The sequence below is a fragment of the Artibeus jamaicensis genome, unplaced genomic scaffold (assembly GCF_021234435.1).
Source record: "Artibeus jamaicensis isolate MK-2021 breed Jamaican fruit bat unplaced genomic scaffold, CSHL_Jam_final contig_464, whole genome shotgun sequence".
In the NCBI taxonomy this organism is placed as follows: domain Eukaryota; kingdom Metazoa; phylum Chordata; class Mammalia; order Chiroptera; family Phyllostomidae; genus Artibeus; species Artibeus jamaicensis.
The window spans coordinates 9,487,025-9,499,917 of NW_026521842.1; positions in this window are offsets into that span (position 1 = coordinate 9,487,025).

Consider the following 12,893-nt stretch of genomic DNA (forward strand, 5'->3'; position numbering starts at 1 on the left):
AATAAGGGACTTCAAGATTCGTGTGAGGGTTCTGGACAGGTACAAGATGTACACTAAGGTGAAGAGGACAGCAAACACTGAATAAAATCATAATAATTAGTATTAAGATTTGCAAACCTACTCTGTGCCTGACCAGAAATTAGGATCTTCGGCTCCATAATTCCTAATCCTGAATGTACTGTTGCATCATTTTCCCCATTTTCCATAGGAGCAAACAGAGTTTCTGCTTAAGTCTAAGGCAGGCTACCTATTAAGTGAGTGGCAAGATCAGGGTTCAACTCAGGTTCTGTCTAACTCAATCTTGCTAGGCTCATTCAAACTCTGTCAACCTCTTAATGAGAACAGTCTGGTGGGATGAGATACTGGACTCAAGTATCCAATTCTCTCTGGGTTTTTCCAAAAGGAACAAAAGATCTTATGCTCACCTACCCTTAGATCTCAGGGTCCTCCTCTCATCCCACCCCTTGGAGGAAGGGCCAGTGGAGCCATCTTTTTGTAGAATGAGCTTTCTTGAGCTCTTCCCTTCTCCGAAGAGCACTCCACTGCATAAACTAGAATGCACTTTCCACGTGCAGCCAGAGCTGGACTACAGAACTAACTGGGCTCCTCCAAGGTACCAGCTGTCCATTTTGTACCTGGCTGGTTTGCATCCCTCTGGGTCCTGAACTCCTGCCACCTGCTGTATCTGAGCTGGGGTCTACCTGCCCCTCAGAAAGCTGAAGCCTGCAGAATGAGCATGAATTAATGTGATTTCTTTGTGGTTGAGACCCTGAAAAGGCCTGCTGTGGCTTTTTCAGGGCCACAGGCAAATCAGGGCATCAGGCATGTGGACCTGGCAAGGAATGTGCGGCAAAACCTGGACATGTGACAAGACTTGAGAGAAGGGAAGATCTTTTGATATCACTAATATTTATTGCATTTAAAAATGTTTTCTTTACATGTTCATTATTAAATTTTTGCAAAAGATGGAACATTTTAGTGGAGGAGGGAAAAACACTCATGGTCCTTCAATTAGAAATGACTATTCTTGAGTATAGTCTAGAAATTTTTCATATACTTGTGTAGAAAAAAATATACACATACTTTTTAATTACAAAAGTGTGTATCCTGTGTACTCAAAGTGGGGTTTATGAACCATAGATCTGGAATCACCTGGTATTAATTAGAAATACAGAATCTTGGGCCTCACTTCAGATTCACCAAATCAGAATCTGCAGTTTAACGAGATGTCCAGGTGACTGAGGGCATGTGGATTATCAAGTTGTACAGGACTCAGTGGCCAGAATGTGCCCGTTTTAGTTGAAAATCATGCTCTGTTTAAATTTTTATGATTATGTATTCCAATGTAGGGAAATATGCTATGGGAAAATACTCTCACATCCATTTTTGGAGAAAATAATGATGACAATAATTATTATTACTATCACTTACTGAGTGCTAATTATGTGCCAGGCCACGTGTTGAATGATTTCTAAGAATTATCTCACCTCATTCTTACAGTGGCCTACAAAACAGGGGCTACTCTCATCTTAGAAGTGATGGTTAATTGGTGTTTTTTTAAAATAAAGTATTTCAAGTAATGATGGTATTTCTATTATGACTGATGATCATAATAAGTTAGCACTTATCGGGCAGTTTCTCTCTTCTAGAGATTCTGTTAATTGCTTTATATTCATTTTTCAAAATTTAAGCCTTAAACCACCTTAAGAGATGAGTACTCTTAGTAGTCTTCTTAAAAACTAAGGTAAAGAAGGCTATGAGGTTACATATCATATCCAAGGTCATATATCAAGACCGTAGCAGAACCCCAATCTGGACACAGGTCTGTCAGATGCCCCTGTTTACCCTCTCAACATCATGCATGAGCAGGGACATGCTAATTTGCTTCTAGTTCTTCAGTGTATCCTCGGGGCCTCACCCCCACCCCAGTCACTGCTGGGCTCTTAGCAGGCCAGTCTTTCCCCAGAGCCTTTGTGTGTGAACAGAAAAAGGGAAGTCACGGCACTGTCTCCTCCGCAGGGATGGGGTGAGAGTAACAGAGGAATTTTTTAAAATCACAGCTGTACACAACAGGGCTGCAGGCATCACAATCCTCAGACATTCAGGCTCTGGCTGTGTGGCAAACATCCCAGGGCTTCGCAGGGAACAATGGGCACTGAACTGCAGGTGACCCGACCTGCTAATCGCTGCCTGATTACCAGCTAATCAGTGCCTTGTTTGGGACATTGAATTCCAAATCCCTTTGGACTGGCCTGGGCCCTAGGAGGTGGTCACCTGGTTAATGTGCCAGGGCAAGGCAGGGGGTCATGTGTTCCAGTGCACAGTGGCCAAAGGCCGCCTTTGGGGAAATAGTCACGGGGTCTGTCTCTCCCCAGCTGGTCTGTGCAGCTACAGTTCTTGTCAACAGCATGGAAATGAATAGAAGCAGGGAATTAAAGGCCAACCTATGGAGAAAAAGCTAATCAACCCTTCTGGGCACAGAGAAAATAAAAGACTCTTTTTCTTAGAAACTCCAGAGGAGGTCTCAGAAATAGTCCAGAGGAGGGTGTATTAACAAGCACCACTAAGAGCCTCATGGCTGTCACCACTGTCACAGCCACCACCACCATCCTCTAATTCTATACCCACCACCCCATCCTCTTCTGCTGCCACAGTCCCTAAATACTACCATTATCACTAAACAAGATCACCACTACCTCCATCATCAGTACTACCATCACTCCAACCATCACCACCATCCCCTATATCACCACCACCAACATTACCACCACCTTCATCATCAGCACTATCATCAATATCATCACTCTACCATCACCACTTCTACCATCAACACCATCACTTCTACAACCACCACCAGAATCATGACCCCCTGTTACCACTATTACCACCACCTTCAACATCAGTACCACCATCACCACTACTACTACCATCACCACCATAACTACCACCACTGTCACCATAAGTGTCACTACTGTTATAGCCAATACTACTAACACAACCATTGCCACTACCACCACTGTCACTGTTGTCCTACCCTCACCTACACTAGCACTACCATTAACATCATCAAAACCCTACCACCACCATCACTTTTGCCATCTCCATCACCACCACCTTCATCCTCACCACTGCCACCAAGAGCCACATTACCATTTCTACTGCTACCATAACACAACCGTCATAGCTTTTATTGCTGCCATCTCCTAAGAAGGCAATTTTGAGTAGTGGCTTAAAAACACTGGTTCGGGATTCGGATAAAGTAGGATCTAGTCCATGAAGCACTAGACACTGGAGTAGGACAGTTAACTTTGAAACTTGGTGTCCCCAAGTGGAAAAATTGAAGTAATATTATAATCAACTCATAAGATTGTGATTCATGCAGGCCATTATCACAATGCTTGGCACATAATAAGCACTCAACAAAAGCTTATTATCACTATTATTACTTCTGCCCCAGCTTCATTTCAATAGACAGTCTCTTCTGCAGCACCATTGCTTGACAAGGTTGGGGACAGGACAATTTACCCTTCACCATGATACCATGGGATCCTCTAGGATGCCTGTCATCCCTTAGAAGCATGTGTCTGGTCATGGCTCCATGGGTTGAAGAAAGTTTCAATTTGGAATCAGCTGTTGGGTGTTGAATTGACATCTACTTTTTAAGAGCCATGTGACCTTCAGAACTTCTTTGATCTCCCAGAGACCCCTTTTCTTTTCTGAAAAATGAAGAATGATCATCTCTTCCTAATCAGGATTGTGAGAGAATTACATGAGATATGATAGGGAAAAGCTCTAGAAGATCAATAGAGACATAGTAAGCATTCAATACAGTGAGTTGTTTGCCTACTATTTTAGGTCCAAAGAAATAATTATCAGAAAGTCGCAAACTTATGTCTTGTTCCAGAAACCCTCCTAATGGGGGGATAAAACCATGTCTTCCTCTCCCCCTTCTAGAGAAAAATAAGCTCCACACTCTGACCAGTTCTCAGCGTGTACTGCTAAGCTCTAATAAAAGGTTACCTTTGCCCAGTTGCTTCAGTTCTAGGAAACTGTTCAATGTTTTACTATCTTTCTCCAAACTCATTTTAAAACAGTTCATCAGGTTAGTTCAGTTGAATTATTGCTCCTTGGGAGTTTTCCAAACCCTGGATTTCCTTCAGAGAGAGTTGGATCCTGTTCCATTCTTGGAATTCAACTCTTTGACCCTCTCTGTGACCCCTGATAACAAATATAGTGTAAATAACCTGCTGTCTCCTGCACTAAGAGAGGACCCCCAGGCTTCCTGCGTGCAGAATAGAATCACTTCTCTTGGGCTTCCCAGAGCAAGAATATTACACAAGCTTGTTCACTTCCCTTCTTCACTTCTTTGGCTGTCAATCACTAATATTTGGGTAGTGTACATTAATAGAATAGTTATGCCCCCCAAAATGTTTGCATGCTAAAGCAAGAGGGAGAAAAATCTCATTCCATCCCATCAGAATTGGCTCCTGTGTAGTCTATATGAAATTTACTCATAACCTGTGAGCCATACCACAGGGAAAAAACCCTCAGCAGAATTTCTACCCATGACCATGACAGGCTGTACATGGAAGGTCAAGAAAGGCAGTGATGAATTATCAATTCACATAAACAAATAGCTAAGAATTAACTTTGGCAAGTCTAGCACCTGGCTGGGGCCACACTGGAACCTTTCCACTAACATCAGGACAGGTAGACTGCCAGTACTGTAGCGCTTCCTGTGCAGGCTTTTTCTCCTTGTGGAAGACCTAGTTCAGCTTCCAAGTGAGACAGAAAAGGCATAGGGAAGAAAATTACCTGGCAAACACTCCCTAAATTCCTATTTGAATAGCTTCAGATGCTGCTCCCCTACAATTCTGCATCTTTAATCAGAATGGACTGACCTTTCTGATTTCCCATGTACCTTCTGATAGAAGAGAACCCCTTTTTTAGACCAGCTGCCATATTGTTTTATTGCCATTTGATCCTCCCAACAATCCTGAGCGGTTACGTTCATATTTTTCACCCAGAGCTGCATTTTTTAGAACTTTACACATTACTAATTGATAATTCCATCTAATTTCTTTTAACTGCTACATGCATAGTATTCCAATGGAGCCCACACTTTACTTCCCTGTTTCCTCAATTATGGACCGCCAGTTGCTTCCTAGGTCCAACAACCACCAGTCTCGACTCTATGACATCCTCTTAGAGTCTCTCTCGGGACCCAAGTGAGGATTCTTTGGGATATCCCAGATGTGAAACTTGCTTCTAATGTAGATGGATACTCAGTTTTATGAGATTATTCTTTAGGATGCTTTCACTAATCAATACTTCCAAGAGCAGCACATGGGAAATCATGTGTTCCCATGTCTTGGGTCAATACTTGGCATCACCTAATTTTCTCATTTTTGCCCATCTGATGGGTGGAAAGCTGTATCTCACTAGATTGAATTTGCATTTCCCTGGTGACGAATGAGTTTAAACACCTCTTCATCTTGCATTAGCCAGGTGGATTTCTACCTCTGTGAGCAGTCCGTCATAGTCTTTGCCCTTATTACTACTGTATTTTATGACCCTTTTCTTGTTAATTTACAAGTGTCCCTCACATATCTTAAATTGATTCCAAATCAGCTTTGAACATTGAAAATACTGTGTTCCAGTTTGTTATTTTTTAACTTCCTCTTTGCTATCCTGAATTTAAAAGAATTCCTCAATTTTGGAATAATCAAAACCATCAATTTTTCTTTTCCCTTTAGGGTTTGTGAGTTTAGGTCTTGATTAAAAAGTTTGTTCTACCTCCAAGTCATAAAAATATTCCTCTAAATCTCATTCTGTTAACCTTATAATTTTGCCTCTCATTTAACCTCTTGTTCATCTGGAGTCCACCTTTGTGTAATATAGGAATATAGATTTTATTGTTCTCCATATGGTGAGTTTCTCCACACCATCAAGTAATCTAACCATTCTCAATGATGGATAAGCTGTGTTAATCATATTTCAAGTCCTCATTTATAAATAGGACTGTTCTGTTCCTTGTTCTCTGTTCTTGAGCCAGTACCATACTGATTTTATTATTATGGTTGGGTAGGATGTCAATATTTTGTAGGGTCAGCCCCTCCCCCATATTCTTCTTTTTCATGGTTGACCTAGCTCTCTGGGGAACTTCACTCTTCTGTATTCATTTGAGCATAATATTTCTGTGTTTCACAACAATAAATTTACGAGAAATAAATAAATGCAGCTGGCGTTTTGATTGCGATTACATTGGGTTTGCTTTTCATTCTTTAAACAAAGCAGGACGTATACGTGTCTCAGGTACAGAACCTGCCTCTTCAAGAGAAGCACTCTTCATTGCATTTTTGAATCAAGATGAAGATGCTACTCCAGTGGTGGACAGTGGCTCTCTCTTGACCTTCATGCCCCGGGGAGCCCGGGCTGGTGGTCAGTTTGGTTTGGGCAGTGCTGTTAATGCCTGATTCTTTCTTGAGTAATGACTCTACTCAGGAAACCATGCCTCAAGGCTCAGATTTCCCTCATTTAAGCTTGTGGCTTCTTGGCCTGGAGCCTGTTCCCTTCCCAAAATGTTTGTTAGTGTAGTGGCTTTTTATGGCACTTTATGGAAAAATTAAAGAGGCAGGGAGGGGGGGAGACAACTGTATTTCTGCAAACCAGCCCGTCTTTAAACTTCTCTTACTGGAACTTGAATCCTCTGCATACCTTGTTAGCAGAAAACTTCAAATATAGTTTTTCCATCCAAGCTCACAATCGGAATGTTCTTTACCTCTTAACTTGGGCCAGGACAAATGTGGTCCAGAGGCCCGGAAAAACAGCCTGCTCTTCAGAAGAGTTGCACAGCAGCCTTTGCACACTGTTTACAACTGCAGTTATCTGCGTGGGCATCGGGAGAGGGCTGGCCTGGTGAGAGTCAGAGGGTCGAAGCCACTCTGCCACTGTGAAGCTGGCCCTGGAGGCCACATCGGTGGGCTCATTCCTTGGTCCCCTGAGTGCCCCATCCAGCTTTAAAGTCACATCTGGACAGCCTTTGGGTTAGTCAGGATCCTTCCAAGAGGAGACAGCTTCTTTGCTTTTGGAAGAGGAAGCCAGCGGGTCTGTGATACAACCTGTGTCTGTGTAAGCACGGCCGGTCAAAGATGCTGGCCAGAGTATGAACGGAGGAAGAGGGACCAAAACCAGGTCTTCTAGAAATGTGTTTTTCTTAGAACTAGGGCCTGTATTACACACAGGTTTGAGATTATCTCAGACAATTATCTAAAATTAAATGTGGTTTTCAAATGAAAAACATTTAGGGGAGGATCAGATAAGAAGGAGGCCTATTTATAATCCTTGCCACAGGGGAAGAGGGGAGAGTAAAAACAAGAACAAGAGGAGGAGGAGGAGAGAGAGAGAGAAGGAGGGAGAAGACACTGCACACAAAAAAATCACACCAAATGTATTTCAGGCACCATACGCCGTAATGTGGACTTTCTTGCTCTGGCTCTCATTAATAACAGAAAGGAGAACTTTTATCCTGCTTGTCTGTACACCAATGGTTTCTTAGAGAAAATTCCATTCCAAGGAGGGATGCTGGCTTTCTCTCTCATTCTAGCTACAGACAGAATTGGGGGACTATAGTTCCGAGCCACAGAGTTCAGCATAGATCAAAATGTTTGTTCGTAGGGTTTGAAATAATAGCCCGTGACTTCTGGCTCTGTGGTTACGTTCAGGCTGGAACTACTCGGAACAGTTCATAGGGTAAGAAATGAGAATAGGACAGAATCCAGCTGAAGATACCATTGGAAGTCCATGTGGTCACACGAATGCACAAAGAAAGTGTTGAGTGCCTCTCAGCCTCGGTGCTCTGCACTTGAAAGAGAGCATGTCAATAAGGATTATACTGGTATGATTCCCATTTTACAGAAAGGAAATTAAGGCTCAAATAATTTACTTGGTTGGAAAGAAATGGGGCCTGAGTTCACAATTCACACTCTTTGACAGCTGGGCCAGATGACCTGTACACAACTGATTTCACCCCTATTCCACGTGGCCTGTCTGCACTCTGCACACACTGCCAATGGAAAGCTATTCCAAAGGATGGGAGAGGGATCTGGGGATGTGTGTGTTGAGAGGAGGGGTGTATTCCAAGGGGAAGTGTCTTGAGAAGAGCAGTAGCAATAGTTAAAGTAAAAACTGCCATAAATCGAGCATCTGCTCTGTGACAGACCCTGCTGTATGTTTTTGCCTGTAATTGCCATAGCTGCTACGCATGCAAGTCCATTTAAAATTTTTTTATTTTTCAATTAGGGTTTACATTCAATAGTACATTCATTTCAGCATAGTGGTTAGACACTTATATAACTTACAGAGTGATCCCCTGATGAGTCTGGTATGCACCTGACACCACACATAGATATTAAAGTATTATTATTATAGTCATTATTATCATCCTCACCGAGGACATACTTATTGATTTTAGACAGAGGGGAAGGGAAGGAGAGAGAGGGGGAGAAGCATCGCTGTCAGGAAGAAACATCCATTGGCTGCCTCTTTGTTTGCTCCCCGACCTTCTGGTCAGGTGCCTCTCATAAGCACCGCAGCTGGGCACCGAACCCACAGGCATGCACTCTGACAGGAATGTGCTCATGACCTTCCAGTTTATAGGACGACACTCCAAGCAAGTGAGTCACACAGGCCAGGGCAGTTATCACACCACCATTGACTATGTTCCCTGTGCTGTGCTTTCCATCCTCATGCCTATTTTGTAAAGGTCAATTTATGCTTTTTAACTCCTTCATTTTTTCCCCAGCCCCAGAAACCCCCACTTCCCTGTGTTCGTGGCAGCATTATTTAAAATAGCCAAGATACGAAAGCAACCAAAGTGTCCATTGATAGACAAGGGGATGAAGATGTAATACATATACACAGTGGTGTATTACTCCGCCATAAAAAAGAGTGAAATCTTACCATACGAGGCCAACTTTACGGATGGAAAACTGAAACTCGGAAGGAGCAAACCTCATGCTATCCAGAAGCTGAGTGGGGTTCGCACTGTCAAAGTCAAGGGGCTGTTGGCTTTCCATTACACCATGATATCTCCTCACCACCGAGGCCTGTGCGGTATCAGAGACCAGGGACCTCAGGCTGTGTCTGCATTGTTTTTGTCACCCTCTTCTCCCCCTCGCCCCCAGCCACTTAGACACAGGATGGCAAAGAACAAATGACCCCAAGCACCAAGAGCCCAGTGGGAAATATTTAACCCACAGACTTCTTCTAGACGTTCTGGCCCCACCCTTGTTTCTTGCCAGAGACAAATGGCATGAGAGGAAGGACAGTTTTTATAACCTCTTTCAGCTCTAAACCATGTTTCCTGTGCACTTAGCAGGGTTTAATGGAAACCAAACATTCTCTTGGGCACCTATATTCTTAACGCCCTCAGTCAAGTGCCCACGTGGTTAAGAGAACTGAACCAACAAAAACATTTTTTAAAAATATCAGAACCCAACATGGAAGTGACCATTGCTAATTCAAAGAGGCAGACATACTTCTTAAAGGTTGAAAAGAGGTGAGTCTTTCACAGGATTCTAGCTCAAGGCCACATTTGCAAAAGCAGAATCATTCCCCTAGCAAGGTTTTGTTTATTCGGCCATTAAAAAAATGTAAAACAACTTTTACTTTCGGCTTTCTGAATAAGAACTGTTTTTCCAGCTGTGTCGTCTGAGGAGGGTAGGAGGGTCTGTTTCCACCCCCAGCCCCCAGAGTGGGAGCAGAGTTCCTTCCACAATTCTGTTAGGGCTAAACTGCACACAGAGCGGTTTATTTACACTGTTTTATCGCACACCTGTTTGGACATGGGCTGTTTTCTGGTATTTAAACGAACCACTTCTTGCCAATTGCTTTATCTGCAGCGTCTCATGCTTTCACTGCAAATGTTTCTTATTAACTCAGAAAAAAAAACACCAATTGCTTCGTGAACATTATTGGTGAAGACTAAAATAACCTAATTGTTACTTACTTCTAACGTGTTATCATTGAAGAACTATAGCCCAGGAATCCATTTAAAATACGGTAAAGGTCATTTCACTGCACTTAAGGGGAGAGAAAAAGATAACAAGGCTTTTGGATGAAATCCTTCAGTAAAAACATTTTTTAAGCCACCTGCTTATTTTGAAGCTAGTATGTTAGGCAGAAAGAATAACATTGCCATTTTAGATTGTAGTTCCTATGTTACCCACTAAGGAAGTTTGGGGGTATACATATGGCAGTCTTAGAATTTGGGAAAAAGACAATTTTACTTATAAGACCCTCTCTAAATCATTTAAGCTCTCTCAGTAAAAAGTGGGTCATAATAGCTAACCAGTAGTGAGACATTTTAATTTAACATAGTTATTGAATAGCTATTATGGACTAAGCCCTGTGCTAGGTCCCAAAGGGCAGAGATTAATGCAACAAAGTCTGCATTTCCAGGTATCCACAATTCATAGCTCAGCACACAGTAGGTCTCTACTTGGTGTTCAGGCAGTTTGCATATTTATGTGTAGATTCATAAGTGACTAAATGTAAGCCAAAACTAAACCTGTAGAACCAAGAACTCAGTGTTTATATGAGAGGTTACTTTTTTACTGCAATTTTAAAACAAGTTGTATACTAGCTTAACCAACTGTATTAGTTATCTATCATGAAGTAACAAATTGCCCCCCAAATCTAGCAGTTGGAATCAATAACCATCTATCATCTCTCAGTTTCTGTGGGCTAGGAACTCAAGTATGGCTTAACTGGGTGCTTTGCCTTAAGGTCTCTCAGGCTGCAATCAGAATGTCGGCCAGGGCTGCAGTATCATCTCAAGGTTCTAGTGAAGGGAGATATATCAAGTTCAATTGCACAGTGGTTGGCTCCACTTAGCACTTTGCTGGCTTTTGTACCAAGAGTCCCAGTGCTTTGCTAGCTGCAGAGAAGGGCATTCCCTCAGTTTCTTGATGTGTGGGTCTCTGCATAGGGCAGTACATGGCACTTCAAGTACTGAGTCACTCTCAAATGACTTCCCTGAGAGCAACTCAGAGAAAAGAAAGAGTACTCTGACTTGATAGGCTCAAAATAAACCATTGAAGGCATTTAAGTGAAGGCATGATATTATTGTATTTTTCACTGCACTGCTATTATAAACCCAAAGACAAAAATAGTTGAGCCCTGACTGGTGTGCTCAGTGGATTGAGCTCAGGGCCTGTGAACCAAAGAGGTGTCTATTTGATTCCCAGTCAGGGCACATGCCTGGGTTGTGGGCCAAGTCCCCAGTAGGGGGCGTGTGAGGAGCAACCACACCTTGGTTTTTCTCTCCCTCTATATCTCCTTCCCTTTCCCTCTCTATAAAAAATAATAAATAAATTTTAAAAAATAGTCGAAGAACACAGAGGTTCTCGCTGCCTCTCAGTTGGGAAGCATTACCAGAGCTCCTAGATATTTGAGTCCAACCCACCACAGTCTGGATTCAAGTCCTCAGAACCAGACAGGCAACATCAATGACAGCAGTACATTAAAAATACTCCATGACCACAACTGACTTTGTGGGATGGGGTTCCTAAAAATTGTAGATTGAGGAGCTTAAGGTGGAAATGGAGCTGGCTATAAAGATGACTTGATTCTTCCTACATGCTGCTAACATATCCAAACCTACTCTTGCCCTAATCAAATCCAAATATTTTCCTGCACATTCAAACAAATATATTCTCAGAGGACAAGACAAAAGAAATACTCCTCAGAGTGAGAAGTACCTACTCAAACAACTCAACTCACTTAATTATTTTGAACCTCATGTGTATTATTGGAATAACATCAATATCCACCTCACAGCATTATAATGAGATGATTATACGGTACAGTATGTGAACTCCTTAGCATAGTGCCCACCACAAATGTTGCTCAAAATTAGTAGTTTAAATATATATAGTTAAACTAATACACACACACCCCTCTATTGGTTAGCTATAGTTACATAATAAACAAACACAAAATATGAATTTTTACTACAAAAAAATAACATTTGTTCTGCTTACAGAAAATGTGGGTTGGCTAGAACTGGCTGATCTAGGCTGGGTGTGGAGAGTGGCTCTGCTGATCTTGACTGAGCTCATCTGCACGGCTAGTGATCAGCTGCAGTGTCAGCTGGTTTGTGATCCAGGTGTCTCTTGTTCTCCTCCTGGGATCAATGGGCTAATCTGGTTGTGGTCTTCTTATGGCAATGGCAGAAGGATAAAAGAGCAGAAAGGAAACACACAATACATCTTAAGTCCTGGTCTTGAAGTTGGTGCACTGTCGTTCTGTTGACCAAAGGAAGGCACAGGGCTGAACAGAAAGTCAAGGGCAGGGAAATGTACTCCACTTCTTTACGGGGAGGAGCTGAGAAGTCACATGATACATATAACAGTAAAGAATCAGAACCACCAAAATAGTCTGCAAAAACATGGATTTCTGGTATGGTTGGCTTTTCTTTATTGAAAAATATTGATATATTTTACTTAGTTACAAAATAAATATTTTTAATGGGAAAGACTTAGCATATGATTCATGTCTATGTTCCTCTACAAGACAATAGTCTGGTGTATAGTAAGCATTCCGTGAAGGTTTGATTTAATATAGAGATAACACTATAGACAAGCTCATCAGAGAAATATTTCAATCAGATGAGTATCTATTGAGGGACTATAGTTACATTTGTAGGTCATTACAAGCACATTTTTAGATCATGGAGAGTCACTGAAGACACAGTAAACTTTGCTCTGACCTTGCACAGCTGGTAGATCAGCAGTCTAAACAGACTTTGTATCAGTCAGCATTTGCCAGGTGATGCTGTAGAACAACAGCCACCAAGGTCTCAGTGGCTTAAATTAATAAAGATTTATTGA